This window comes from Bison bison, unplaced genomic scaffold (assembly GCF_000754665.1).
Source record: "Bison bison bison isolate TAMUID 2011002044 unplaced genomic scaffold, Bison_UMD1.0 scf7180017860443, whole genome shotgun sequence".
Taxonomy (NCBI): Eukaryota; Metazoa; Chordata; class Mammalia; order Artiodactyla; family Bovidae; genus Bison; species Bison bison.
In genome coordinates this window covers 3,716,107-3,725,235 of record NW_011491015.1, presented here as the reverse complement: position 1 = coordinate 3,725,235, position 9,129 = coordinate 3,716,107, and the positions used below count along the sequence as shown (strand labels likewise).

At 44.8% G+C, this 9,129-nt stretch overlaps 1 protein-coding gene across 2 annotated transcripts in view; it reads right to left on the bottom strand.

Moving 5' to 3' along the window:
* Positions 1–9,129, bottom strand: part of AGBL1 (ATP/GTP binding protein-like 1) — a 920,262-nt gene that overhangs the window by 776,077 nt on the left and 135,056 nt on the right. The gene's annotated exons all lie outside the window — the stretch shown is intronic.

Genomic DNA, 9,129 nt, shown 5'->3' with positions numbered 1-9,129 from the left:
GGGGATATTACTCAAAAAAAAAAAGAACCAAGGGGGAAAAATACCAAGTTGAATGCGGCATGACGTATTAGAGGTCTGGAAGCCCTCCCGGTCTTGTCCCCTTCTCCTCTCGCTCACTGCATCGTTCACCAGCCTCACAGCAGATTCTGGCCTCTAGGGCAGCCACGTGTGTGTGTTGGGCACCCCTCACTGGGTCCCCTTCAGATGCTTGTATGGGATGGACCAGGGACTTTCTCAACTAAATGCCAGACGCGACCACAAAAAAAACGAAGAAAAAATCCTAAGACTTAGAAAGCATTTAACTTCCTTTCAGCTTTTGATTTTATCTTCTTTGGGCTAAATAAACCTACCCTCTTTGGTATCTATCCTTGGTATGCACAGGGCTCAGGTTTCAGGGATCTACAGCAGATAAGCTCTGCAGTCCACAAGCTGTGTGCATTACTTAAGCTCTGCAGGCCTCAGTTTCTATACCTGTGAAATGGGTATGAGGAGACCTCCTTGCTAGGCAACATGTATATACATAGTTAATGACACTCAAGCCAGTCAATGAATGGTAGATATCTGTGCTATCATGTCCATCCCACTCTGTGCTGGCTGTAGCTTGCTAGTCCAGGTTCACACAAAGTCCATCACAGCTGTCCATCCCAGTGTGACAAATGCAAAAATCTATCCATATTATCTGAAGTTCATTTCTGGATCATCACAAAATAACCCGGCTCGCTTCTGCAGTAGTTATGGTGGCAGAAAGCACATCCGGTCTGTAATGACACCACAGTGCGATTCTTTCCAGGGACAGGAATTGGGCTGTTCTCTTCATTAAGGTATATTGAAAGCAGGTATATGAGGCTTAAGTCAGGAAGTAAGAATTCTTCCTCAGTTAACACTGCGTTACAGCAGCGGTCCCCACCCTTTTTGGCATCAGGGACTGGTTTCAGGGGTGGGGGATGGTTTCCGGATGATCCAAGTGCGCTACATTTATTGCGAATCTTATTTCTAGTATTATTATATCAGCTCCACCTCAGGTCATCAAGCGTTAGATCCCAGAGGTTGGGGACCCCTGTGCTAGGGTTTCTCTGGGCCCAGCTCAGTGAGAGGTGTGGGGGCTATAATAGGGACCCCAGCCCCCATGGAGGCATACCCTGTAGGAAAAACACATACATACATACACAGAAACACATACACACAGACTCATATGCAAAAATGCAGGAATCATTGATTGCAGATAGTTGGTTCTTACAAGTATGCATGCACATGTGGCTTCAGTCATGTCCGACTCTTTTCAACCCCATGGACTCTAGCCCACCAGCCTCCGCTGTCCATGGGATTGTCCAGACAAGAATACTGGAATGGGTTGCCATGCCCTCCTCCAGGGGATCTTTGCAACCCAGGGATTGAACCCGAGTCTGTTGCATCTCCTGCATTGGCAGGTGGGTTCTTTACCACAGGCACCACCTGGGAAGCCCCAAAATGAGGAGGGGGGTGAATAAAACCAATAGTTTTTTGGGGGGATCTAGACAACAAATTGTATTATAATCATCCAATTCATTAAGAGACTGCATCTTAATTATTCCAACCACTAAAAAGAAATGGTAATTATGTGATGTGACAGACATGCAAATTATTGCTATAATGGCCACCGTAATATACAGAGGTAGCAAATCAACACTGTTACATGTATACAATGTTAAGTGTCACATATATTTCAATTTTAGAAAAGATTAATAGTATCCTAGGTTCTCAGGGAGCCCTATATTTTCATGAATGTGTCTCAGAGGCCACCTTAAGGCAAGAATCTTTGGGAAATGGACAGAGAGCGCTCTCAGCTCTCTACTCAAAAAAAAAAAAAAAAAAAAAGATTGAACACCACTGCACTAAGCAACCCAGAAAGTCTTTTCCAGCTCTAATGGTCTGACTCCATGGCCCTCACCTGGAAACTAAAGGGAAAACACTCCCTAGGTAGAACCCATTGGAGAAGGAAATGGCAACCCGCTCCAGTGTTCTTGCCTGGAGAATCCCAGGGACAGGGGAGCCTGGTGGGCTGCCGTCTATGGGGTGGCACAGAGTCGGACATGACTGAAGCGACTTAGCAGCAGCAGCAGCAGCAGGTAGAACCCAGGGGTACCTGGCTTGTCCAGAAGCCAGGAGGACAGATTCCAGCCCCCGTGGTGACCCAGACTGTACATGTGAACCCCAAGAAGGCTATACTGCCCCACAGCTACTGGTGTGTGTCAGAAGTTCAAAGGAATTACCATGCCTACCATCCTAAAACACTGATGCCCTACTGAGAACTAAGAGCTCCTAGAATTCCCACAAAAGCCTCAGTTGGGACATTTCTTACATGGCTAGTTCTCTGACATTTTGCCACAGAGCATCTCTCTGACCATCACGGCCTCTGGTCCCTGCACAGCTGCTTGACAGACCACAGGAGAAGACCGCTGAGAGCCTGAGAGGCACCAAAAGGCCCCTTCCCCTAGCAACAGGATGCACTGTCCACTGGATCCCGCTGGACAGGCTTCTCTAGGGAGATCACAGAGAACCCCTCTTCCTGCCCGACTTGCCCCAACTCCCCTGCATTCGCCATCCCTCCACTAACTCACTTTGCCATTTCAAACACCCTCCATTGCCCCCACTTATGCAAACTCCCAGACTCCTCTAAATGAAAACTCTGAAGCTGGAGGGTGGTCTGAAGTAGACCCATCGCCCTCTTATCAAGACATAGGGCCTGGGACCTCCCTGGTGGTCCAGTGGTTAAAACTCCACGCTTCTACTGCAGAGGGCATGGGTTCGATCCCCAGTCGGGGAACTAAGATCCTGCATGCTATATGGCCCATTAAGAATTTTAAAATAAATAAATAAGATGTAGGGCCTGAGACAGAAAGTGCTTCAAGTGTTACCTTGTTGTGGGCAGCAAGGTGACTGCCAAGATATCACATGAAGATTCACCACTGGAGCTGGTACAGATCAGAAAGAATCCCACAGCGCACACTCATTCCAAGCATCCCTGCCAGGGCCTGCACTTCTCTGAACTCCATTTATACCTAATGCTCATGGAAGGATGTCAGGGTACATGCTACCTGGAAGCTTCCCTGGTGACTCAGTGGTAAAGAATCTGCCTGCCAATCCAGGAGACTCGGGTTCGATCCCTGGGTTGGGAAGATCCCCTGGAGAAGGAAACAGCAGCCCACTCCAATATTCCTTCCTGGAAAATCCCACGGACAGAGGAACCTGGCAGGCTACTGTCCATGGGGTCACAAAAGAATCAGACATGACTGAGCGCACACACACACACACACACACAGACGGACACAGAGAACAGAGCAGTTGCCAAAGAGGAGGGAAGATGGGAGAGTCTGGGCTTAGGAGAAGCAAACTATGTTGGATGAACAACAAGGTCCTCCTGTTTAGCACAGGGAACTATATTCAATATTCTGAGATAAACCATAATGGAAAATAATATAAAAAAGAATATACATAAGTGAGACACCTTGCTGTACAGCAGAAAGTAACACAACATTGCAAGCCAACTATACTTCAATAAATTAATAAAAATTTTAAAAGGGATAGGGCAAAGGACCATGCATTGTTTTGATTTACTGGAGGAAAATAATTGCCTGCCATAGAAGCCTTATTTCTTAATTAAACCTTTATTAAGTTTTGTGGATAAAAAGCTAAATGTTTTTGTGTAGGATAAAGCATAAAAGGGTAAAACTTTCACTACAGGAAGATTTAGCATTTGCACATGTGTGGGTAGAAGGAGGGAAGCTGATAGAATAAAGGATTAGACTCTGGATTAGATGATTCCATGTACACACAAAAAGGACCCTTGAATGAGCAATGACCTTAATTATTAGGATTCTAAATTTCAGAAGGTATTGGGGAAAACGCCTAGAACTTCCAAGTTTATTTTGCCTGCTGTTGATTAGAAAGGGAAAGAGATGAGAGCTGTCTTTTTGTTCGTTTCTCTCTGCCTACCATCTACCTGCCCTTCTTTGGCTTCTCATGCAGAAGCTACTTGATGGAAAAAAGAGCTGAAATAAAATAATGAAACTGTCCTAATGCAAACTGGTGTTCTCTGCCTTTCTTTGTTACACTGGGTGGCTCCAAGGCTCCCAGATCCCCCAGCCCTACTCTGTTATTGGTGGGGGTTACCTCCCATCCCCTACTACTGATAAAACTTTTTGACCTCAGATTCCCAAGCCCACCTGTGTTCACTGTCCGCAATGTAGTAGATATGTCCTTCGGGCTCTATTTTGACTGGGGAATATTCTCCTTTTGTGACACAATTATGTTGTTATTGTTGTTCAGTCGCTAAGTCCTGTCTGACTCTTTGCGACCCCCATGGTCGCAAAGGAGGATTCTTTACCACTGAGCCACTAGGGAAGCCCCATGATGAAATTATAGAGATATACTAAGAAGGACAACTTTTATACTGATAGGTATAAGTAGAAAGGCCAGAATAACCACCAGCTAAAAAGAGTGTGCTTTCAAGAGATAAATGTTCATGGAAATATTCTAGATATCAGTGTCACACAGTGAGGATTTGAATTTTAGACAGAAATTAGCTTCCTGCATTTAGGTTCAGTGGAAACAATCTCATATGGGATCCAAAGTGACATTCCATGTCAAATCTTAACTATGCAAGAAGGCATTTGAAGACAACTGCAGAATTCCATGACAACCGTCTCCCCTGCAGTACCCCAGCCAGCCTAAATGCAGCAGCAGCACACACACTCAGACCTCACATGCCACACCATACCGCTTAGGCTGGCAGGACAAAGATGGCAACTGCTCCTGCCCAAATCCATGAAAGACCTTGCCATTGAAACTCAGCCCTCTTGAACCTTCCTACGTTGGTGGTGCGAATGTAAAGTGGTGCAGCTACAGTGGGAAGCAGTATGGAAGCTTCTCAGAAACTAAAAATAGAACTACCATATGACCTACCAATTCAACCCCTGGGGGTATATCTGAAAAAAAACAAACAAAACGAATTCCAAAAGATACATACATCCCAATGTCCATAGCAGCATCACTTACAAGTGATCGCTAAGGTATGGAAGAAACCTACGTCTCTATCAACAGATAAATGGGTAAAGATGAGTACTGTATACACATATTATGGAACACTATGCAGTCATTAAAAAGGAATGGAATTTTGTTATTTGCCACATCATCTATAGACGGGACTTCCCTGGTGGCTCAGATGGTAAAAGCATCTGCCTACAATGCAGGAGACCTGGGTTTGATCCCTGGGTTGGGAAGATCCCCTGAAGAAGGAAATAGCAGCCCACTCAAGTATTGTTGCCTGGAAAATCCCATGGACAGAGGAGCCTGGCAGGCTGCAGTCCATGGGGTCACAAAGGGTCGGACACGACTGAGCAACTTCACTTTCACGGGGGCACTATGCTAAGTGAATAAGTCAGAGAAAGACAAATGCTATATGATATCACTTATAGGAGAATCAAATACAGCAGACCAGTGACTATAACAACAAAGACGCAGATTCACAGAGAGAACAAACCAGCGCTTAAGAGTGGGGAGAGGGAAGTGGATAGGCGCAACATAGGGGCACAGGAGGAAGAGGCAAAAGCTATTAGGTATAAAATAAGCTACAAGGACATATTGTACAACACAGGCAATATAGCCAATATTTTATAATAATTATAAATGGACTATAACCTCTAAAAATTGTGAATCACTATATTGTACACCTATAATCTGTATAATATTGTACATCAACTATACTTCAATTTAAAAAAAAAGATAAAAACACAGTCCTCTTTCCTGCTGAGCTCAGCTGTGATCTCAGAATCCTTCTACCCACACATGGGAGTTGGCACTTGTAGAAGAACTTTCTGCCCTCCTTGTGCTAAGATTCTCTAAAGCTCGAGAACATGCTCCCTCCCAAGTAACTTCTGCATGTTCAACACAACTTTCTGCCATTCATATTCCTACCTCATTTGAGTCCACAGGAATGATGCCAGCACTGGGGAATTTAAGATCACTAATGGAAGGCCTTCCCTGGTAGTAAAGAATCTACCTGCCATTGCAGAAAATGCAGAGTTCAATTCCCGGGTCAGGAAGATTCCCTGGAGAAGGGAATGGTAGCCCACTCCAGTATTCTTGCCTGGGAAATCCCATGGACAGAGGAGCCTGGCGGGCTACAGTCCATGGGCTCACAAAGAGTTGGACATGACTGTTGCAACTAAACCACCATGCAAGACAAAATAAGCACTTCTATGAAATACCAATAAAGGTATTTAGGAGAGATCGTTTGAAATCCTGAATGAGCTCCAGCTCCTATATAGTCATATATACATCAGCAATTCTCAGAAGGAGGCAATTTTGACATGCTAGGGGATATCACCATTGTGTAAAGACAGTTTTGTTCATTACAACTGGGAGTGCTCCTGGCACCTGGTGAGTTGAGGCCAGGGATGCTGCCAAACATTCTGAAATACACAGGAGAAGCCTCAAGAACTCAGAATCATCCAGTTCAAAATGCCAAGAGTGTCAAGGCTGGAAAACCTGGTAAACAGTAAGGTTGATTAATGGCAGAAAGAACTTTAGAGAAGTTCTCATTCAACTGTGAGTGGATGGACGTAAGATTCAGGCAAAATGTATGTGGACAGCTCCAAAGAATTAGCAAATAGCCCTATACAGCCTTCTAACGGGGCAAAAAAAAACCAAACCTGTTTTATATGTAGAAGATGGCAGGCTATCACTTCCCTGATAGTCTATCTTTCTAGTTAAACAGATATTAGAACTAAGATCATTGGTTCTATGCATTGGTTGTTGGATTCAGTAAAAGAGGGTAGTAGAGGATGGTATTGCCATTTTTATACATGTGAATATCAGAAATCATTCACTCATTTCAACATTTGGTACACAAATACTTGGAGCCTCCCACGTGGCTCAGTGGTAAAGAATTCACCAGCCAATGGAGCAGATGCAGGTGACACGGGTTGTGAAGATCCATGGATCAGGAAGATCCCCTGGAGGAGAGCATGGCAACCCACTCCAGTGTTCTTGCCTGGAGAATCGCATGGACAGAGGATCCTGGTGGGTTACAGTCCTTGAGGTGGCAAAGAGTCCGACACGACCGAGCAACTGAGTGCACGCACGCACGCACACACACACACACGTGCACACACACAAATATTTATTTTAGCCTTTATATTGTGCTGATACAAGTAAAACAACATTCAGCAAAGATGACCCTTGCCATAAAAAGCTTGCAATCAGCTGGAAGAGGTGGGCAAACAGCAAATTCAATGCAGTGCAATCAATGCTGAGTTGAGAGAGCCTATGTGTGCGTAGAGGAGGGACATCTATCTAGCCTGGTCTTGGTAGTTAGGGAAAATGTTTTCAGAGGGAATGATGGCTGAGCTGAGCTCTGGAGAGAGAGTAGACATTAGAAACTCTTAAAACTGAGCCCCTAGGACAGCCCACTCCATTTGCTAAGCTCGGCTAGTGTGTTGAATCTCCAAATCTGAATCAGTCAGTATTTGCACTGGATACAGTGGCAGATTTTATTTTCTTGGGCTTCAAAATCAACTGCAGACTGAGACTGCAGCCGTGAAATCAAGAGACACTTGCTCCTTGGAAGAAAAGCTATGACAAATCTAGACAGCATATTAAAAAGTAGAGACATCACTTTGCCAACAAAGGTCTGTATAGTCAAAGCTATGATTTTTCCAATAATCATCTACAGATGTGAGAGGTGGACCATAAAGAAGGCTGAGTGCTGAAAAACTGAGGCTTTCAAATTGTGCTGGAGAAGACTCTTGAGAGACCCTTGAACTGTAATAAGATGAAACCAGTCCATTCTCAAGGGAATCAGTCCTGAATTTCACTGGAAGGACTGATGCTGAAGTTGAAGTTGCAGTACTTTGGCCATCTGATGCGAAGAGTCGATTCACTGGAAAAGACCCTGATGCTGGGAGAGATTGAGGGCAGGAGGAGAAGGGGGCGACAGAGGATGAGATGGTTGGATGACATCACTGACTCAATGGACATGAGTTTGAGCAAACTCCAGGAGATGGTGAAGGACAGAGAAGCCTGGCATGCTGCAGTCCCTGGGGTCACAAAGAGTCGGACACGACTGAGTGGCCGAACAACTATGTAATAACAAAAACAACGAAAAGCAAGTCAAAGAAACATATTCCAATATGGAGATAGAATTGGCTTCTTCTCTGCAATATCCCCATAGCCCGCAGGTAACACTTTCTCATCGCCTCCCGCCTGGAGGGCTGTCTAACCGCTCACTCTTCACTCCCTCACCTGCTCTAAGCACCTCCCCTCTCCCTTCAGGTCAGGCACCTGTGGATAGACCTGAACACTGTATCAAGTTCCAATAAACCAAATGAATCCAAGATTCAACTACTTTTTCAGTCTACAAAGGGAAGCATTATGTGATACGACTCTCTCTCTGCACGTGGAGCTGAGACAGATGTGTGGTGGCCGGGCGGGGGGGGTGATTTTTTTTATTTATTTATTTATAGGTTTTATTAAAACTCACCTATTACCCACAGGTCTCGGGCTCCCTACAGAGAAACAACTATCACAATTGAAGCAGCTGGTTTCCAAGGTGCCAAATTAAAATAGATGAAGAGGCAAGGGGGAGGGGGGAATAAAAACATTAAGCTGAGACTTCTTCCCTCCCAAGCGCATGGTGCCTTCTACTATATCGCTCACATGAAACTGACTCCCAGTGTAATTAGACCGGGGCTACGAGGCAAAAAAAAAAAAGAAAAAAAAAAACTCAAATTATTCAGACCCCCAGAGCTATGCTTTTGCAATCACTCAAGTAACCGAGAAAGGAGCCAACTTTTTAATATAAACTTGTTATCAGTATCTATACTGGCCAAGCTATTACAACACCCCATCTGCCTAAGAATATAGTCACAAGCTGAGTTGTGAATCAAAGGGAAGAGTCAGGCTTCCCACTCGCTCTCATAAACTTTTCATACGTAGGACAATCCAACTGGAAACTTCAGTTTATTCCAACAGTTCTTAAGGGCTGCCGGTCCCAGTAGAAGGAGCTGGAGAGTTCCTCGGGTCTGCAGTAGACACCAGGCTCCCGTTAGAGTGGCTTGTGCCGGCAGTATTATGTACGGGCACATGCACATC